The following is a 19,617-nucleotide window of genomic DNA, read 5'->3' as shown; positions in this document are numbered from 1 at the left end:
GCACAGAATCTCAGTGTTATTTGGGACAGCAATGTACCCAGCTAGAAGACTACAGCAGTGAGGTGTGGTTGTGTGAGTGAGTTCTGGCCAATGAATTGTAAGTGGAAGTGTTGCCTTCATTTTGGAGGGGGCTGCTGAAAGGGAGCTGATCAGGCAGGATTGTGACCCTTTGCCTTTCTTGCTGCCTAGCATGTGGCCTTGAAGGCTGGTGTGCTAGCAGTCGTCTCAGACAATGAGGCAACCTTCAAAATGGAGGTTGCTCACTCAGGATGGCAGAGCAAAAATACAGAAAATCTTTTTGCGTTGATTACTAGGTTGTTTGGGGATGCCTGGAGCTGCCATATCCCATGTAAGAACATGCCTGGATCCTGTTCTTATAAACAGTATAAATCCTTGTATGTTGGCCGGGTGCGGTGGCTCAAGCCTGTAATCCCAGCACTTTGAGAGGCCGAGGTGGGTGGATCATGAGGTCAGGAGATCGAGACCCTCCTGGCTAACACGGTGAAACCCCGTCTCTACTAAAATACAAAAAATTAGCCAGGCGTGGTGGTGGGCGCCCGTAGTCCCAGCTACTCAGGAGGCTGAGGCAGGAGAATGGCGTGAACCTGGGAGGCAGAGCTTGCAGTGATCCAAGATCACGCCACTGCACTGTAGCCTGGGTGACAGAGTGAGACTCCATCTCAAAAAAAAAAAAAAAAAAAGAGAAAAGAAAAAAACAATCCTTGTATGTTTAAGCCACTATTTTTTCTCAAATGTCACCTCTCCTATGAAGTAATGCCTTATCCCTTGACAGTTAGAAATGGTTCCTTTGGCTTTTGAATTGTCATAAGTTACCTCTAATTCCCTATGGTACTGCTACATAACATTCTCCCTTGTATTAATGCTATTTGGGTTTATGCTGTTAGGGAACCAGATGGCTAGCCTCATAAAATCTAGTGCAGATTCTCGAAGGCTGGCTCTGAGGGAGGAATCACCGAGTAGGGAGTGCTGGCTGGACCTCAAAGCCCTGACTCCTACTCTCAGTAAATGCTCCTACCACCTACAGGCTGGCCTCAGGCTTTACTTTTCAAAGTTCAGCCCAAGTACCATAACATATAACTCTTTACTTAATTTGACGCAGCTGAGAACAAGCTAGGAGATTATTGAAAACTCAGGGTATGAGAGGGGGAAATAAAGACAGTAAAATAACACTAGGTAATCGATCTTACTAGTCATCTTTGGCTTGGCGTCCCTGCTGCACACTTTGCTGCTTCCACATAGCAGACCCCTTCTGCGCCTTGTCTAGATTCAGTGGCAGAACTGTTCAGATGAAGCCACCACATTATCTGAAAGCCTTCGGAATACGAAGATAGTGGGCATCTGCATCTGGCATGCCCAAGCTGAAACCTGGATCCTAATACTTTTGAAAACTTGGTCATTAAGAAGACAAAAACAAGCAAACAACTCCTCTCATCTAAAATCTCCCTTCTAGAGGTAATTTATTTGGTCCTGGGATTCCATTCGGGGGAAATTGTAGTTACGCAAATGTAAAGCAAAGATCCTCTTCTCAATGAAGGTGTTTGAGACTAGTTCCAAGGAGCTAAACTTTCCTAGAATTTAAGATAGTAATGTTGTCTTTGCAGAATGCTGAGTTGTGTCTTTGCAGACTTTTATTGCTTTTGGCGAAAATACTGTAAACTAAGGAGGGGGTCAGTAATGATGGAAAAGCTGGCACAGTGCCTGGGCCTTGGGCTTATACAGAACCCCTATGTTAATCGAAGGAATGGAATTAGAAGATAATAGAGCTGTTTTTGTGGAAGAATTTGTGATACTCAGGGTTTAAGACAAATTTTTAGGGCAGATGACAAAGAGAGAGTTAATAATAGCAATATATAATAATAATAGTATGGTGGTTAATACTGAGTGTCAACTTGATTGAATTGAAGGATGCAAAGTATTGATCCTGGGGTGTCTATGAGGGTGTTGCCAAGGGAGATTAACCTTTGAGTCAGTGGACTAGTAAAGGCAGACACACCCTTAATCTGGGTGTGCACCATCTAATCAGCTGCCAGCGTAGCCAGAATATAAAGCAGACAGAAAAACGTGAAAAGGCCAGACTGGCTTAGCCTCTCAGCCTACTACATCTTTCTCCCATGCTGGATACTTCCTGCCCTTGAAAGTCAGACTCCAAGTTCTTCAGCTTTGGGACTCGGACTGGCTTCCTTGCTCCTCAGCTTGCAGATGGCCTATTGTGGGACCTTGAGATCATGCGAGTTAATACTACTTAATAAACTCATCTCTCTCTCTCTCTCTCTCTCTCTCTCTCTCTCTCTCTCCCCCCACCCCCATTAGTTCTGTCCCTCTAGAGAACCCTGACTAATACAAATAGCAAACACTTCTATAGTTCTTATTCCTTGCCAGGCACTCTAACACTTTAGGCATATTAGCTCATTAATCCTCATAGTAACTTTGAGGGAGTACAAAGATTATTATCTCTATTTTACAGATGAGCAGATTGAGGCACAGAGAGGTTAGATAGATTGCCCAAAGTCACTCCGCTATGAAGAAGTGGATCTGGGATTCAAACCCATACAGCCTAGCTCCAGAGACTGGGCCTTTACTCTTCTGACTGTTCACTTAAGAAAAGTATCCCTTTCTTTCCACCTCTATGTGAAACCCTGAGTGTCTTAGTTTGTTTTGTTAGCTTCCCGTCATAACAAAATCCATAAACTGGGTGGCTTATAAACAACAGAAATTTATTTCTTAACATTCTAGAGGCTAGAACATCCAAGATCAAGGCACCAGCAGATTTGGGGTCTGGTGAGGCTTGCTTCCTCAAACACAGCGCCTTCTCTTTGTGTTCTCACATGATACAAGGGGCAAACAAGCTCTCTTGTGCTTATTTTATAAGGACACTAATTCCATTCATAAGTACTCCACTTCCATGATCTAATCACCTCCTAAAGGCCCAACCCTAACAGTATCACTGGGGGATTAGGTTTCAAATATGAATTTTAAGGGGATGCAGACATTCACATCATAGCACTGAGGATTGACAGCTCTTGTCAATGGCGTTCCAACTCCCTTATGAATATTCCTGATGAACAGAAAGGCAGATGGTTTTCATCTATTTATTTTTCATCTGGTCACCTTATTGAAATCTCACATTCATTCTATTTGCCTTTCAGCTAACGCTCTGATTTGGAGTGCTGATGGAAGGTAATCATCTTTCCTGCAATTATGCATAATCTGGCTTCCATTTTTTCTATAGCTGTGCCTCCCATTTCTGTTTGCTACTTTAGCACATCAGCTATAATTTATGGAATAATAAAAATGGAATTGTGTTTTCCAGTGGTTCTCAACAGGATAAATATGACATCAGAGAATATGGGGGCAGAGTAAGCAGTAAGAAATTACAGTAATTTAGGTGTGATGTCATGATGGCTTAGTCTGGTATGATTGCTCAGGGCATAAAAAGGGGGGATATACGGGAAAGATGCTTTAGATAAAGAAATTACTGGACTTGTGATATGGGTGAGCAGTAAAATAAACACATCTTCCCCAAAACCTACTGCTATACTGATGGTGACAATTTGTAACAGATGTTAGTATCCATTGAAAACATATGACTGGTCATCAACAGGAGGTAACAGGAAGTAAATGAATCACAAGTCACAGTTTATGAGAGTATTAGCATATATATATACAATCAAATCTCCATGGTGTGTATGTGTGTGTGTGTGTATATATATATATATATATATAGAATAAAATCTCCATGGTTCATTCTTCAATTCTTGAGCTATTCAGTCCCATTCCTCTCTGCCTGCTCCAGACTCAAAATCTTCTCTTTTTTCCTCAAAACCCACTTAGGGCCTTTGTGCATTCTGTTACTTGTTCTTCTCCCCATCTTGGTTTAATGGCCCTAGTTCAGGGAGTCCTAGATTTCTCCAGCTCTTGGACCAGTACCAACGGCGTCTCTTAGCATCCTGCACTCTTCTTTCCAACGTACTCACCACAGTTGCGATTTCTGCCATAGGTCCGCTCCTCCAGATATTTGTGTCATTGTGTAATGTCTCCTTCCCTCACTGGACCATCAGCTCCAGAAGGGCATGGAGCAAGGCCGTATTAGTTTCTGCCATATCCCTCGTGCCCAGTACAGAGCCTAGCATACAGGACATAATCCATAAATGCTTGTTGAATGTACTCATTCAAAAACCTATCTTAAATAATTAGCACTTACATAGTGATTTTCTAGCTTATATACAGTAATATTTTATGTCCACTGTGCCTCACCTGGCCATGTGCATCAACCGTGTGAAAAGTACAGATATGGGACATCTAGCTGATGTCTTACAGGTATATGGTATTTTCACCTGTGTCATCTCACTTGGTCCTCACTGAGACCCTTGCACTTTACACCCCAGCAGCACTGAGTTCTGAATATGCCATGCTCGTTACACATGTGGGTCCTTTTCTCTGCCAAGCATGTCCCACCATTGCGGATGTCATTGTGCCCCACCCAGACGGCCTTTCCCAGCCTGGGCACCTCTCCCTCAGCTTCTGGGAGCATTGGCTGTTAACAGCTCCTAGCCACTCCCTTCTCTAGAGAATTGTCCCCCTCCAAAGAGCATAGAATGAAGTATCCCACCTGGGAGGGGGCAGCACATAATCCATGACTGACTGACACAGGGGTACAGAAAGCCATCACTTGGCCTCAAGGAGGTTGCTATGGTTTGAATGTGTTCCCTCCAAAATTCATGTGTTGAGACTTAATCCCCATTGTGGTAGTATTAAGAGATGAGGCCTTTGGGACATGATGAAGTCATAAGGGTTGTGCCCTCATAAATGGATTAGTGCCTGTGGAAGAGCTCAAGGTTGAAGGGATCACCCTCTCGCACTTCTTCCACATGAGGACACAGCATTCACCCCCCTTTCTTTGCCCTTCCATCCCTTCTGTCATGTTGGGACACAGCAAGAAGGCTCTCACCAGACACAAAACCTGCCAGTGCTTTGATCTTGGACTTCCTAGCCTCCACAACTCTAAGAAATGAATTTCTGTTCCTTATGAATTACGGAGTCTGTGATACTGTGTTTCAGCAGCACAGATGGACTAAGACAGAGGGCAGCTTCCTCCTGGGCCTCCTGGAGAGCCCACACCCTCCCTGCCCTCTCCCACACTCCTGCTTCCCTGACTCTCCAATAGATGTCTCTGAAGGAATCCCCTTCTCAGTCGCTGCTGCTAGGGAGCCCAACCTAAGACACATTGACTTGTCCACCTCATGCATCTCTAGCCTCCCTGTAAAGCTTTCCCTGGAGATGTAAGACTGGCAAGTGCAGACAGCATGGCAAGCACTTGGGGCCAAGTGGGTTCCTGCAGTCTGGCAGGTATGGAGGGAGTGCCACAGAGTGGGCATATATGGAAGCCACTCTGCCAGGGTCCAGAGCTGAGGAAGCTCGCTCATGGCTTTCCCTGGGACACTTAGGCATACACTGCCACTCCTTGGTGAGCTAGCTCTCCTGATGCCAGTACTCACTCCTTAGCCTTCCTTCCTTACTTCTAATGCCTGGAGAAAAAGTAGGGGGAGCCTTTGGGCTTTGGGTTCAATAGGGGCTTACAACAACAGGGCCTCACTCTCTCAAGTCCCATTGCCACTGGACCCTTGAAGTTTGGGCTTTTAGAGAGGCCCAGGGAGAAGCTGGAACTTTCTCCCACCTGCCCAAGGCTCACCTCCCTTTCCAGGGTGCTGACAGTAGACATGTATGCCCCCCAACCCCACCACTCCCGGGGGCACCCTGCAAGTTTCCTGCAAGGTTATGGCTTTACCCTGTGACTGCCACAGGTCCACTTCTCCAGATGTACGTAGGAAAGCACAAAATTCATCTCAGAGATGAACACATAATTTTTCCCGTCTTTGTTCCTGAACTAGGTGGTAAACTCCAGGAAGGCAGGAATCATGTCTTGCTTACCTTAGTAGCTCCCATGGTAGCAAGAATATAATTTATTTTTCTGAATTGGAAGAGTCCTTAGAGAAATGTGGTATAATTTCCTAGGGTAGAGTCTTGTGCTTAATCTTATGAAATGAGTGAAGGCACATTTTCTTTTGAATAGGATCTTGCAATAACTTGAGTCAAAGCACATTAAAGTGGGTTTTTAGAGTCAATTTATGTTTGTATGTATACTTTAGGGCAGGGAAGCCTATAAGTATCCTCAAATTCTATTAAATGAGAAGAAAACTTTTGATGCTCTGTCTTCCCAGTCCTATTCAATATAGTATTGGAAGCCCTGGCCAGAGCAGTCAGGGAAGAGAAAGAAAGCGCATCCAAATAGGAAGAGAGGAAGGCAAATTATCCCTGTTTGCCGACGACATGATCCTATATATAGAAAACTCCATAGTCTTGGCCCAAAAACTCCTTAAGCTGATAAACAACTTCAGCAAAGTCTCAGAATTAAAAAAAATTGATGCACAAAAATCACTACCATTCCTATACACCAACAATAGTCAAGCCAAAAGCCAAATCAGGAACACAATTCTGTTCATAATTGCCACGAAAAGAATAAAATACTAGGAATACAGCTAATCAAGGAGGTGAAAGATTTCTACAACGAGGACTACAAAACACTGCTCAAAGAAATCAGGACGCAAACAAAAGGAAAAACATTCCATGTTCATGGATAGGAAGAATCAATATTGTTAAAATGTCCATACTGCCCAAGGCAATTTATAGATCTAATGCTATTATTTTTAAAATACCATTGAGATTCCTTACAGAACTAGAAAAAACTATTTTAAAAATTCATATGCAACCAAAAAAGAGCTTAAATAGCTAAGGAAGTCCTAAGCAAAAGAACAAAGCTAATGACATCATGTTACCTGACTTCAAACTATGCTACAGGGCTACAGTAACCCAAACAGCATGGTACTGGTATGAAAACTGACATATAGACTAATAGAACAGAATAAAGAGCCCAGAACTAAAGCCACACACCTACAACTATCTGATATTTGACAAATCTGACAAAAACAAGCAATGGGGAAAGTACTCCCTATTCAATAATTGGAGCTGGGATAGCTGGTTTGCCATATGTGGAAGATTGAAATTGGACCCCTTCCTTACATCATATATAAAAATTAACTCAAGATGGATTAAAGACTTAAATGTGAAAACCAAATATATAAAACCCTGGAAGACAACCTAGGCAATACCATTCTGGACACAGGAATAGGCAAAATTTCATAATGAAGACACCAAAAGCCATTGCAACAAAAGCAAAAATTGGGATCGAATATTCTCCAAAATTTTGTCTAAAAATTAGACAAACGGGATTTAATTAAACTAGAGAGCTTCTGCATAGCAAAAGAAACTATCAACAGAGTAGACAGAAAACCTACAGAATGGGAGAAAATTTTTGCAAACTATGCATTTGATAAAGGTCTAATATCCAGCATCTATAGGGAACTTAAACAAATTTACAAGGAAAAAAAAACTCTATTGAAAAGTGGGCAAAGAACATGAACCGACACTTCTCAAAAGAAGATACATGTGGCCAATAAGTATATGAAAAAAGCTCAACATCACCAATCATTAGAGAAATGCAAGTGAAGACCATAATGTGATACTACCTCATGCCGGTCAGAATGGCTATTAAGTAGTAAAAACAAAAAACAAAAAACAGGTGCTGGCGAGGTTGTGGAGAAAAAAGAAACACTTATACACTGTTGGTGGGAATGTAAATTACTTCAACCATTGTGGAAAACAGTGTGGTGATTCCTCAAAGGCCTAAAAGCAGAAATACCATCTGACCCAGCAATCCCATTACTGGGTATATACCCAAAGGAATATCAATCATTCTATCATAAAGACACATCCTCACGTATGTTCATCACAGCACTATTCACAATACTAAAGACCTAAGTCAACCTAAATGTTCATCAGTGGTAGACTGAATAGAGACAATGTGGCACATATACACCATAGAATACTATGCAACCATACAGAAGAATGAGATCATGTCCTTTGCAGGAACACGGATGGAGCTGAAGGACATTGTCCTTAGCAAAGTTATGCAGGAACAGAAAACCAAACATTGCATATTCTCACTTATAAATTGGAGCTAAATGATGAGAACACATGAACACATAGAGGGGAATAATACACACTGGGGCATTTCAGAGGGTGGAGAATGGCAGGAAGGAGAGAATCAGGAAAAATAACTTATGGGTACTAGGCTTAACACCTGGGTGATGAAATAATCTGTACAACAAACGCCCATGGCACAAGTTTACTTATGCACCTGCACCCCTGAACTTAAAAGTTAAATTTTAAAGTTTACATGCACCTGTATCCCTGAACTTAAAAGTTAAAAAAAAAAAAAGGCATATTTTTAAAAAATCTAGCCAGGCGTGGTGGCTCATGCCTGTAATCCCAGCACTTTGGGAGTCTGAGGCGGGCAGATCACGATGTCAAGAGATTGAGACCATCCTGGCCAGCATGGGGAAGCCCCATCTCTACTAAAAATACAAAAATTAGCTGGGCGTGGTGGCATGTGCCTGTAATCCCAGCTACTTGGGAGGCTGAGGCAGGAGAATTGCTTGCACCCGGGAGGCAGAGGTTGCAGTGAGCTGAGATCACGCCACTGCACTCCAGCTTGGTAACAAAATGAGACTCAGTCTCAAAAAAAAAATAAAATAAAATAAAAAAATCTAGTACTAAGGCTTGCATGAAATTTTGAGATAGGAAGAGAATAGACTATGAAAAGAGTACTGCAGGCAGAACCAGAACCTTTCACACAACCACCTCCCCACTACCCCTTCCTTTTTCCTTCCTTTCTTCCTTTTTCCTTCCTTCCTTCTTCCTTCCTTCCTTCCTTCCTTCCTTCCTTCCTTTCTTCCTTCCTTCCTTCCTTCGGTACATAGTTTCATGGATGCCTCCTATAAATGGTGTCCATGAGTCCATACCTGTCTTAGTCTGCTCAAATTGACATAACAAAATATTTTGGACTGAGTGGCTTAAACCACAGGAAGTTATCTTCTTACAGTTCAGAAGGCTGGAAGTCCAAGGTCAAGGTGCCTGCATGGTTAGTTTCTGGGGAGGGCCCTCTTCCTGGCTTCTAGATGGTGCCAGCTCACTGCATGCTCAGCCTGACCCATTCCCTTTTAAGAGGAGAGGCAGTAATTAAATTACCAATGAATTAATTGGTATTGAATCACATGGCAGGGAGAGAGGGAGGGAGGTTTCTTCTTATAAAGCCACAGCTCTATTAGATTAGGGCCCAACCCTTAACTCATTTAAGCTCAATTACCTCCCATGGCTTGAAGATTAGGGCTTCAACATATTAATTTTAGAGGGGGAACATGATTTACTCCATAACAACATTCTTTGCCCTAAAACTTTGTGGCTTGATTTGGGCAATGTCAGCAAATGCAAAGCAGAGGTGTGAATGGTACATGCACATTTCCACTTGATCTCCTGCACACTTGGGCCTGTTCACTCCTGCTCCTCTACCTTACCATGAGAACACACCTGGGCCAGCCTCATTGAGTGATGTGAGAGACATGTGGAGAAGAGCCAAGACCATCTTAGAACAAGCTGACAGGCCAGCTGATCCCCTAAAATGTGAGTGAGCCCAGCCAAGGTCACCTTAGCCGGGGCTGCTTTAGCAGAACTGCCCAGCTGACCCATGAATTGGTAAGAATAAAAAATGGTTGTTTCAGGTCACTGAATTTTGGAGTGGTTTGTTACACTGCAATAGCTAACAAATATCCTTTCTCTGTTCCTTTTCTTTCTCAAAAAAATTTGTATGTGTATGTGTACCTTTTTCCTACATTTCTATTGTTAGAGTTTAAGGATTGAATCATATCTCCAAATTTCCTTTGATTCCTGACCACCTGAACTAGAATGCTTCCTTCCATCCTCTCTAGTCTTTCACCTTTCTTTACTTTTCTTCATGACATTTACTGCTGCTTGACATACTATGTCATGTACTTATTTGTTCATTGTTTACCTCCTCCAGTAGAATGAAAGCCACATGAGGGCTTGGACCATGTCTGTCTTGTCAGTGTTGCATTCCCTGCATCTAGAATGTGTCTAGTACTTAGTAGGCACTTTATAGGTATCTGTGAAATGAATGAGTAAGTGAGTGAATACATTTTTGGAAACACTAAAACAATATTTATTTGAGATGTGTTTGTATATGTTTGTATATGTAAACTGAGTCCTTATGGCATGGATTAAACAGAGTAAAACAGAACCTAGGATTTACGTTTTGAGGCTGGTGCTAGCATTTTGCTGAGGTACCCAGATGCATGCCAGTAAAAATGGACAAAGAAACAGCACAAACAGTTGGTTTTCACTAACCAGAATGAAGAGGCTGAATGTTGCCAATTTGTGTATTGTAGGGGTAATAAGTTCTTCAAACAGGGCTGGGGAATTGTTTGCCAAGTGGGTTCAAGCTGTGGCCCTGCCCACAACTATATGCTTGTATTAGCAGAGTCTGGAAGCTTCACCATTTATGAAAGGATTGGGCTTTTTAAGTATTATTTATACCAATTCATCTCTTTTCTGAGTTAGAGTGTCTTATCCAATTAATTCATTGGTAATTCAATTACTCCCTCTCCTTTTAAAAGGGAATGGGTCAGGCTGGGCACAGATGCTCAAGCCTGTAATCCCAGCACTTTGGGAGGCAGATCACTTGAGGCCAGGAGTTCAAGACCAGCCTGGCCAACATAGTGAAAACCCATCTCTACTAAAGGTACAAAAAATTAGGCTGGGCACAGTGGCTCATGCCTGTAATCCCAGCACTTTGGGACACTGAGGCAGGTGGATCATGAGGTCAGGAGATTGAGACCACGGCGAAACTCTGTCTCTACTAAAAATACAAAAAATTAGCCGGGCATGGTGGCAGGTGCCTGTAGTCCCAGCTACTTGGGAGGCTGAGGCAGGAGAATGGCGTGAACCCGGGAAGTGGAGCTTACAGTGAGCCAAAATCGTGCCACTGCCCTCCAGCCTGGGTGACAGAGCAAGACTCCATCTCAAAAAAAAAAAAAAAAAAAAAAAGATACAAAAAATTAGCTAGGCGTGGTGGCATATGCCTGTAGTACCAGCTACCTGGGAGGCTGAGGCAGGACAATGAGCTGTGATTGTGCCACTTCACTCCACCCCAGGCGATGAGACCTTGTCTCAATAAATAAATAAACAAATAAATAAATAACTAAATAAATAAGGGAATGGGTCATTTAAGGAAAACTAAAGTCATGTTCAGAGTTCCAAGCCATCTGCAGTGCAGTTGGGCCAAGTGGTCAGCTGGCTTCCAAAGCAGAGGCTGTTGGTGGCAGGCTGGCCAACGGCCATATTAATGTTCTATGAGATCTGGATGTTACTGGCTGTCAGTAAGTAATTTGTGTGTGTCTTTGGGAGGTAGGGAATTGGCAGGGAGGAGTAGAAAGTAGGGGCATTTGGCTCTGGTAGAATTGAATATGAAATGAGTGATATGGAGGACACACAGTATTGAACATTGCTGCATCAGCATCTGTTTCAGGAAGAATTCCACAGGGGAAAGGATGAGGTCTCTTTCATGCCTCCACTAATCCCCAAGTTTCATTTATAGCAACACTAAGGTTGTTTTCCCTTTTCTGGACCTGCCTGCCCACCCTCCCCCAGCCCAATTCATTTGGTTAAAGGAGCACTTATGACAGCCATGATTGCTGAACACAATTTCGCTCTTGGTCAGAGTTCATTTGTCCAACAGAGGCACCTGACCTGGGCTGAGTCCATCAGAGTCCGGAAGTAAAACTGAAGCTGAGAGAGAAAGAGAGAGTGCGCATGCTCTCTGATAATTCTCCAAGGGGATAATTATCAGTCTTTTTTTTTTTTTCCTGAGCTCAGTTGTAGTCTAGCCTTATTTCTTCAAGAATTATAATTAAATCCTCTCTGTTTTTTGCTTTAGCTAGCCTAAGTAGATTTCTGTTGTTTACAACCCAGCACACCCGGATTTTGCCCCTCCCTTGCTGCCATTCGTGGTATACCAGTTCCATGCCCTGTGGGAGGTGCTGTCTCTGGCTTGAAAGCCAATGGGTCTCAAATGTCAAAGATCAAAGGAGCCCAAAAGGTTGGAGCTATTCACCCAAGTCTCCAATCAGTAAGAAGCTCTACCTGCTTGGCTTTGCTGGACAGGGAGTCAAAGGGGGAGAATCAGAGATCCCATGGAAAGAGTGATGAGTCTCTCCAACTCTGTCCTTGAATTTCCAATCCCATTGGTGTTTCTAACTGTGCTTAGTAATCTTCATTTACCTGAGTACTCTTCTATGTACAAACTTTTAGTGACTTCCCGCTGCTGGCTGAAGGCCACCCAGATACTGTGACCTGCTGTTTAAGGCTCTCAGTGATTTGGCATGATTTTTCAGTTTTACTCCCCAGATGTCTCCACACAACTTTGTACTTCTTTACCCCTGAGAGAACAAGTGCTTGCATACCTTGTCCCTTTGCCATTTTGGGCAAGAAGTCTGTACCTGTATATTTTTCAGGATTTTGATTTATGTTGCCCTCTCAGAAAAATTTTACAAACATATGCCCCTACCATAAGGTAAGAGAAGGCTGCCTTCCTGGTATACTTTAGAACATCAAGCACTATTCTTTGTAATATTTGCCAATAGAATAGGTATTCCTTTGGTTACTAATGAGGCTGAATAGTTATTCATGTACTTCAGGATAATTCTTTTCTGTGTTGTATTTTAATGGTCTTGGCTAGTTTTTCTATAGTGAATTTACAACTGTCATTTTTCTTGTGAGAATTCTTTTTTTTTTTTTTTTTTGAGACAGAGTCTTGCTCTGTTACCAGGCTGGAGTGGAGTGGGGTGATCCTGGCTCACTGCAACCTCCGCCTCCCAGGTTCAAGCGATTCTCCTGCCTCAGCCTCCAGAGTAACTGGGATTATAGGCATGCGCCACCAAGCCCAGGTAATTTTTGTATTTTTAATAGAGATGGGGTTTCACCATGTTGATCAGGATGATCTCGATCTCCTGACTTTGTGATCCACCTGCCTCAGCCTGCCAAAGTGCTGGGATTACAGGCGTGAGCCACTGTACCTGGCCGATAATTCTTTGTTAAAGATATCAACTCTTTGTCACACATGTTGCAGAAACCTTCCTTAACTGATTGTCTTATTTTGCTATTGCGTACAGTTTTTGATGTACAGAATTTTATATTTTTAGGAGGTATAATATATTGCTTTTTTCCTTTGATGGTTGCTGTCTTGGGTTTTTGCTTAGAATGGCTGTTATTTCTCTTTTAATTTTGCTATAGCTTATCTTCCAGCTAGACTGAGGCTTTTTGAGGGAAGGGTTTATTTTGTTTCCAAAATTGTATCCCTTGACTCTACTCTCTGTTCTATTTCAGTGTAAGTGATCCAGAAGGAACAACTAATTCACTTATTGGCTGCTGTGGCAGGCAGCGTTTTAAGATGCCCTGGATGATACGTGACTCTTATTGTTCATACCCTTGTGTAACCCTTTCCCTCTGAATGTGAGCTAGACCAGTGACTTGCTTCTAACCAATGGAATATGGCAAAAATGATGGATGAGATTAAGCTATGAAGAACTGTGGTTTCTGTCTTATTCCCTCTTCTTTTTTTTTTTTTTAACCAGGCAACAAAACCCTGATTAACATTTTGAGCAGGTTCAGCTATTACCGAAACTGGTAATTTATAAACTTAAATTGGGGCAAATGGCTTTAGTGCAGACTAGTGCCGTCACTGGTCACTACGAATGCAAGACTGAAGAATTAATAGCTACCCCTCGGATGGAGGAAGAGGTGCAGGGCTGACTCTCTCTGAATGTTGTAGTCAGAAAGAGTGCAGCCATCTTCTAGCTGCTTGCCTACAAAGACAAGACTCTGCTGGTCAGTGGGGGATGCCTTCTTTATCCTGGATCTTGGCCTTCACATTTTGGAGGATGTCACTGGGCTCCACCTCCAGGGAGACGGTCTTGCCGGGCAGGGTTTTCAGGAAGATTTGCATTTTGACCTCTTGGAGGATGCGAGGATGCTGCAAATCGCCAATCACATTCAGCCACTGGAATACCTCCAGATGCTTGCTCAACAAGGCCATTTACCACTCTTCCCTCTTTCTTTTTTTTTTTTTTTTGAGACGGAGTCTTGCTCTGTCGCCCGGGCTGGAGTGCAGTGGCCTGATCTCAGCTCACTGCAAGCTCCGCCTCCCGGGTTTACGCCATTCTCCTGCCTCAGCCACCGGAGTAGCTGGGACTACAGGCGCCCGCCACCTCGCCCGGCTAGTTTTTTGTATTTTAGTAGAGACGGGGTTTCACCGTGTTAGTCAGGATGGTCTCGATCTCCTGACCTCGTGATCCGCCCGTCTCGGCCTCCCAAAGTGCTGGGATTACAGGCTTGAGCCACCGCGCCCGGCCTCTTCCCTCTTTCTTACTTGTTGCTGGTGATGCCTACAACTGCATGAGGCCCACGTGATGAAGAATGGAGGGCAGCTTCTGGCCAACCCCCAGTGAGGAACTGAATCCTGCCAACAACCACGAGTGACCTTGGAAGCGGATCTTTCCCCTGCTGAGCCTTGAGATGACAGCAGCCCTGGCGGCATGAGAGAGAACCTGAGCCACAGGACCCAGAAACATGGTGCCCAGATTCCTGACCCGATATGATATAACAAATGTTGTTTTAAGCTGCAAAGTGTTGGAGTAATTTGTTACACGGCAATATATAACTAATACAAGCATTTAGTTCTTCTAGTCTTTGGGTATTTTTCTTTCACTTCTGTTGAAGAAAAGCCCATTCCATTTACTGCTTTAAAAAGTAAAGGGGAATCTCTATAGGGAATCCCATCAACTTTGGAAGTCTCAAGTGTCTTTATTGAACATATATACAAGGAACTGATTTGCTGAGGATGCGGCTGTGTATTGCCATTGTGGGTAATGGAAAATGTTACTATTCATTCTTCCTTCCCACAGCTTCTGAGGAGGATGGAGCTGGTGACTAGAGGGGACCCTTTAGTTTTGCTGAGCACAGTGATAGGTTTGGGGCTGCAACCTGGGACAGAGCTGGGATACATGGACTGGCTCTGTCTGCATCTGGGAGGAAGAGTCCAGGGGAAGTCAGGACATGGGAGAGAAGAGCCATGTGGAATGTCAGGAGAGAAAGGGACTTTCTGTGGCTGCATGATGGGGATGGGACTCTGGAGACTACAGGTGTGCAGTAGAAATCCCTCATCTGTGTTTCCCGGTGCATTTTAGTCAAGTTTATGTGACTTCTTAATACATCCCTGCAAGTGCATGTTTAGAAGAGCTACCAATGTTGAATTCTGTATCCAAATGGGGCATGAATGAGTTAGACACAGTTTCTGGAAGATGAGGGAATAGCTGACAGGCAGGTCACACGGGGTCAGCCCTGAGGCAGACAGGGGACTTTGAAGCCCCTTGCCTCCTGTATCTCAGCTTCTCACCGGGCCCAGTGCCTGGTGCCTGCATGCTGCCCCGAGACTGCCAATGCGCATTCACAGGTGCCCTCACCCTACCACCGGGACACAGAGCTTGGCTCTTCTCCTTCCTTTCCTCTCCCTCCTTAGACGCAATGGTTTGCCATCTTATTTTTCCATAGCCCTGACTTTTTTTTCAGTAACAATTAATACTAAACTGGAGGTTTAATCTAGTAACATGAATCTCAGTCAACGTGTCAGCTCTCCTGGAAGAGAAAGGGCTTTTTCTCTCCGATCAGCTAACGTCATGCTAAAGGGATGTGATAATCTTTACTTCTTCCCCACTGAGGCTCGGTTATCTGGCCGTTTTGGACTGAGGCGACAACTTTTGAAAGACATCCAGATTTCCTACTCCATGGCAACAGATTATTTCTGCAAGTTTTAAAGGGATTTTAAAATATCTTTAAAACATTTTTTATCGGCTCATTTGATTTTAATCTTCACTAGGGTCAGATATTTTTTGTACTTATAGGAATGGCGCTGGGCCCAGGCAATCAGAAATGATTAGACCCACATGGTAACCTGCAAACCCCAGGGTTTGAGTTAAATGGCTATCCCAGAGGCTGCCGAAGATGGGGAGCTGATGTGAAAATTGAAGCAATTACCCAGATCACTCAGGCAGAAGAACGTCTGAGGCTTTTTTTCCCTTGAACAATCCAGATAATTGCTTCAATTTACACTTCTTACTGGCAGTAGAGACGGGTACAGAGATGGCTCTCCAGGAATGGGCTGAATAGAGGGAAACAGTGCTTGGAAAATGAGTCTGATAACTCAGGGGGAGAAAAGGGTGGGAAAAATTCACATGCTTTGGCCTTGATTTCTACCAGGTTCAAGCAAGTCAAAGCGAGACTGTTCATTGTTGCCTGAGTGATCTAGGTAATTCTCTATTTTGTGTTTCATCTTCACAATGAAGCTCTTAGAGCTGAGGAAGTGTTACTGGTGGAGACAGCTGAATAAATCATGGCTGGGAACTTCAGGTTTGAGACCCTTACCCTGTGCTGTCTAGTGACTTTCCCAGTTCATTAACCACTCTCGAAGGACCTGCAAATCCTTGCTTGGAGGAGGCCTTGCAGGTCAGGAAGGAGAGGGTGCAGGTAGGCGCTTTCCTTGTAGAGCTTACTACACCTGTTAATTTAACTATGAGCACAAATCAAGGTAGCAAGACTTCATCATTCCCCAAAGCAGATGGTTCATTTACTGAGACCCTCAGGGATTCATTTCTGCAACTGAGAATCCACATTTGTTAAAACAATGGAATGACAAATGAATGTATCGAAGATTTATTGAGTTGCTACTTTGTGCCTGGCATTATGCCAGACCTTGGAATAATCATGTAATTTCATATTAATATAGGATTTTTGTTTTCTTTTCTCATGTTTTCTTGGTGGGGGTAGGGGAATGGTTCTTTTAATCTCTTTACAGCTTCTTCCAGACTTTATTTCCAGTGCATTTTCTCAAATATTTCTCTTTTCATTCTCACTTATCCAGAGTAGATAATATTTTTAGCACCGTTTCAACAGATGGGTTAAAAAAAAAATTCAGAGAAGTTGAGTACATTTTCCAAAGTCACAACATTTGTTAGCAGCTGACCTGAAATGAAAAATAAAGCATCCTGAACCAAAGGCTCCATCTGCGATGCAACATCATTTCTTTCAGGTTCGTTACTGATTCATTTGTCTTTGCCATTATCATGATTGTGATGGATATGGATTGATCATTCAGAAAGTATTTATCAAGCATGTAAATAAGATATGATACCCACAACATAAAGAAGCAAGACACACACACACACACACACACACACACACACACACACACACACACGGCATGAAGAAGAATACTGTGAGGTGAAAAGAACTAGAGAAGAGTATTGGACAATATGAAAGTGATTGCAGGGCAGGCAGACATCAGGTGCTGAGTCAGAGGGACTGATGACTTGAGAAGAAAGAGAGCCCTGTAGGCTAGAGCTGTTCAGAAAGTTTCCTTTAAATTCTATTTTTTAAAAAATTGTGGTAAAATACACAGAACATAAAATTTACCATTTAACCACCTTAAGGTGCACGATTCAGCAGCATTAAGTACATTCCCAACATGATGCAACCATCACCTCTATCTAGTTCCAGCACTTTCTCATTACCCCAGATGGAAACCTCTGTAATCGGGAAGATTTTGTAGAAAGTTTGGTAGAATCTTGAGGGATAGTTAAGATTTAGAGAGGCAGACAGGTGAGAGGAAATCCACAGGGCATTTTAGAGTGTGAGTCGATAGCACACGTAGAGTGTCTGGAGCATGCTGAGGACTGCAGGGCTTTGTGGAGGAGAGTGCTGAGCAGGAGAGTTGGGTGACTCCCGTGGACTTTCTCTGTATAACAGCAGGTTTGCCTTTCCCTTTCCCTTTCAGGATCACCTTCCTCTAACATGTTTGGGGGAAGAAGCATTGGTCTTACATCCTCCCAAAGGAAGCCCATCTCTCCTCTGTGGTTGCATTCTAAACCCTTTTTCAGCTTTGCGGTGGAATGGCTACTCTATCTGATCTTATCACTGCTGCATCTCTGGGATTCTGGTCCTCCTGCAACATGATGCTGCTGTTGCTGCTGGTGCTGCCGCCATGTCCATCTCAGCCAGGAGCTGGTGGGGCAGGAGACTGTTTTTGTCTCTGCCTTGGGCTGTAATTCCTTCAAGCACCACTGACAGACTGAGGGGTGCAGAGACTTCACTGGAGGAAACTTTATCATGGGGAAAATCCTCAAAACTAGATTCCATTTTCACTTTTCCCAGAGTCCAAGAGTCCAGGATCATCCACAAGACACAATACTCCTCATCAGTACATTTTCTGGATCTTATTTATGGAACAATAAATGTTGAATTGACAGTGCCATCTAGATCAGTGCTGTTCAATAAAAATATCTCATGAGCTACATATGTAATTCAAACATTTCTGGAAGTCAATTTTAGAAAGGAAAAAGAAACACAGGTGATGTTTTATTCGATTATTTAATATATTTTATTCAACTCAGTATATCCAAAGCATTTCCATTTCAACATGTAACCAATAAAAATAATTATCAATGAAATATTTTACAGTCATTTTCACACTGTCTTCAAAGTCCTGCTTGTATTTTACACTGACAGACCATTTTGTTATGGACATTAAATTTTTATTAGAAATACTTAATCTGTGTTTAGATTTTATAAAATTTACAGTTGAAAATGTGGATTTACCAAGTTTTCCAAACACACTTAAAAGTTTCTAATAACTGAATTAGGTATCAGCTTCTAAATTTAAATTTTAATTAATTAAATGAAATAAAATGAAAAAATTCAGTTTCTCAGTCATACTCGTCCCATTTCAAGTACTCAGTAGCTATTTGTGGCTAGTAGCTATTGTCTTGGACCATGCAGATCTAGAAAGTCTAAGATCAACAGCACCAACTAATTGCCACAATTATTTGATTTGCTTTGTGTCCAAAGATGATTCCAGGTCCTTCACTTGACCATCAAGTTTTTTGCATGATTGGATACCAAATTGCCTTTTGACTGAATTGCTGATTAATTCCACTCTAGTCACTCAGGTTTCCTCACTGTTTTTGGGCACATAAACTTAACCCGATCCCTGCACTGTGACTCTTGCTGTCCTCCACCTTCAAGATTTAAAGAACAGGCAAATTTATTGGCTCATGAACAAGAACTCTAGAGCACAGTGGACTTTGGTTTTGGTGGATCCCAGTGGGTTGATCATGTCAACAAGGACCCAGGTTTTTTGGCCTCATGGTTTTGTCATATGCATCTTTGGCTTCATCTCTGGTCTAGTTTTCCAAGAAGTCAGAGAATATTTCCAATAGCAATTGGGGCTGGATATTTCCCTCCAGCCGGAGATGGAAGGGCAGAGTAACACAATTTCTTTCCACAAATTTGGCAAACTTTTTCTTTTGTCTCCTTGACATTTATCTTGCTCATCCCTGAACCAATCATTGGGAAAAAGAATAGGGTGGTCACATTTGACTGAGGCTAATCAAGAACCATTCTTGGATGTGGAGACAACTCTCCAAACCACGTTCTTCCTATACAATAGGAGAAGTGGGGAACTCATCATCTCAATGACCAAAACACCTCTTTTCGGCTTTTTACTTCCTTTTTTATCTT

This window comes from Rhinopithecus bieti, unplaced genomic scaffold (assembly GCF_001698545.2).
Source record: "Rhinopithecus bieti isolate Rb0 unplaced genomic scaffold, ASM169854v2 scaffold_11587, whole genome shotgun sequence".
In the NCBI taxonomy this organism is placed as follows: domain Eukaryota; kingdom Metazoa; phylum Chordata; class Mammalia; order Primates; family Cercopithecidae; genus Rhinopithecus; species Rhinopithecus bieti.
This window is presented reverse-complemented; position numbering follows the sequence as displayed.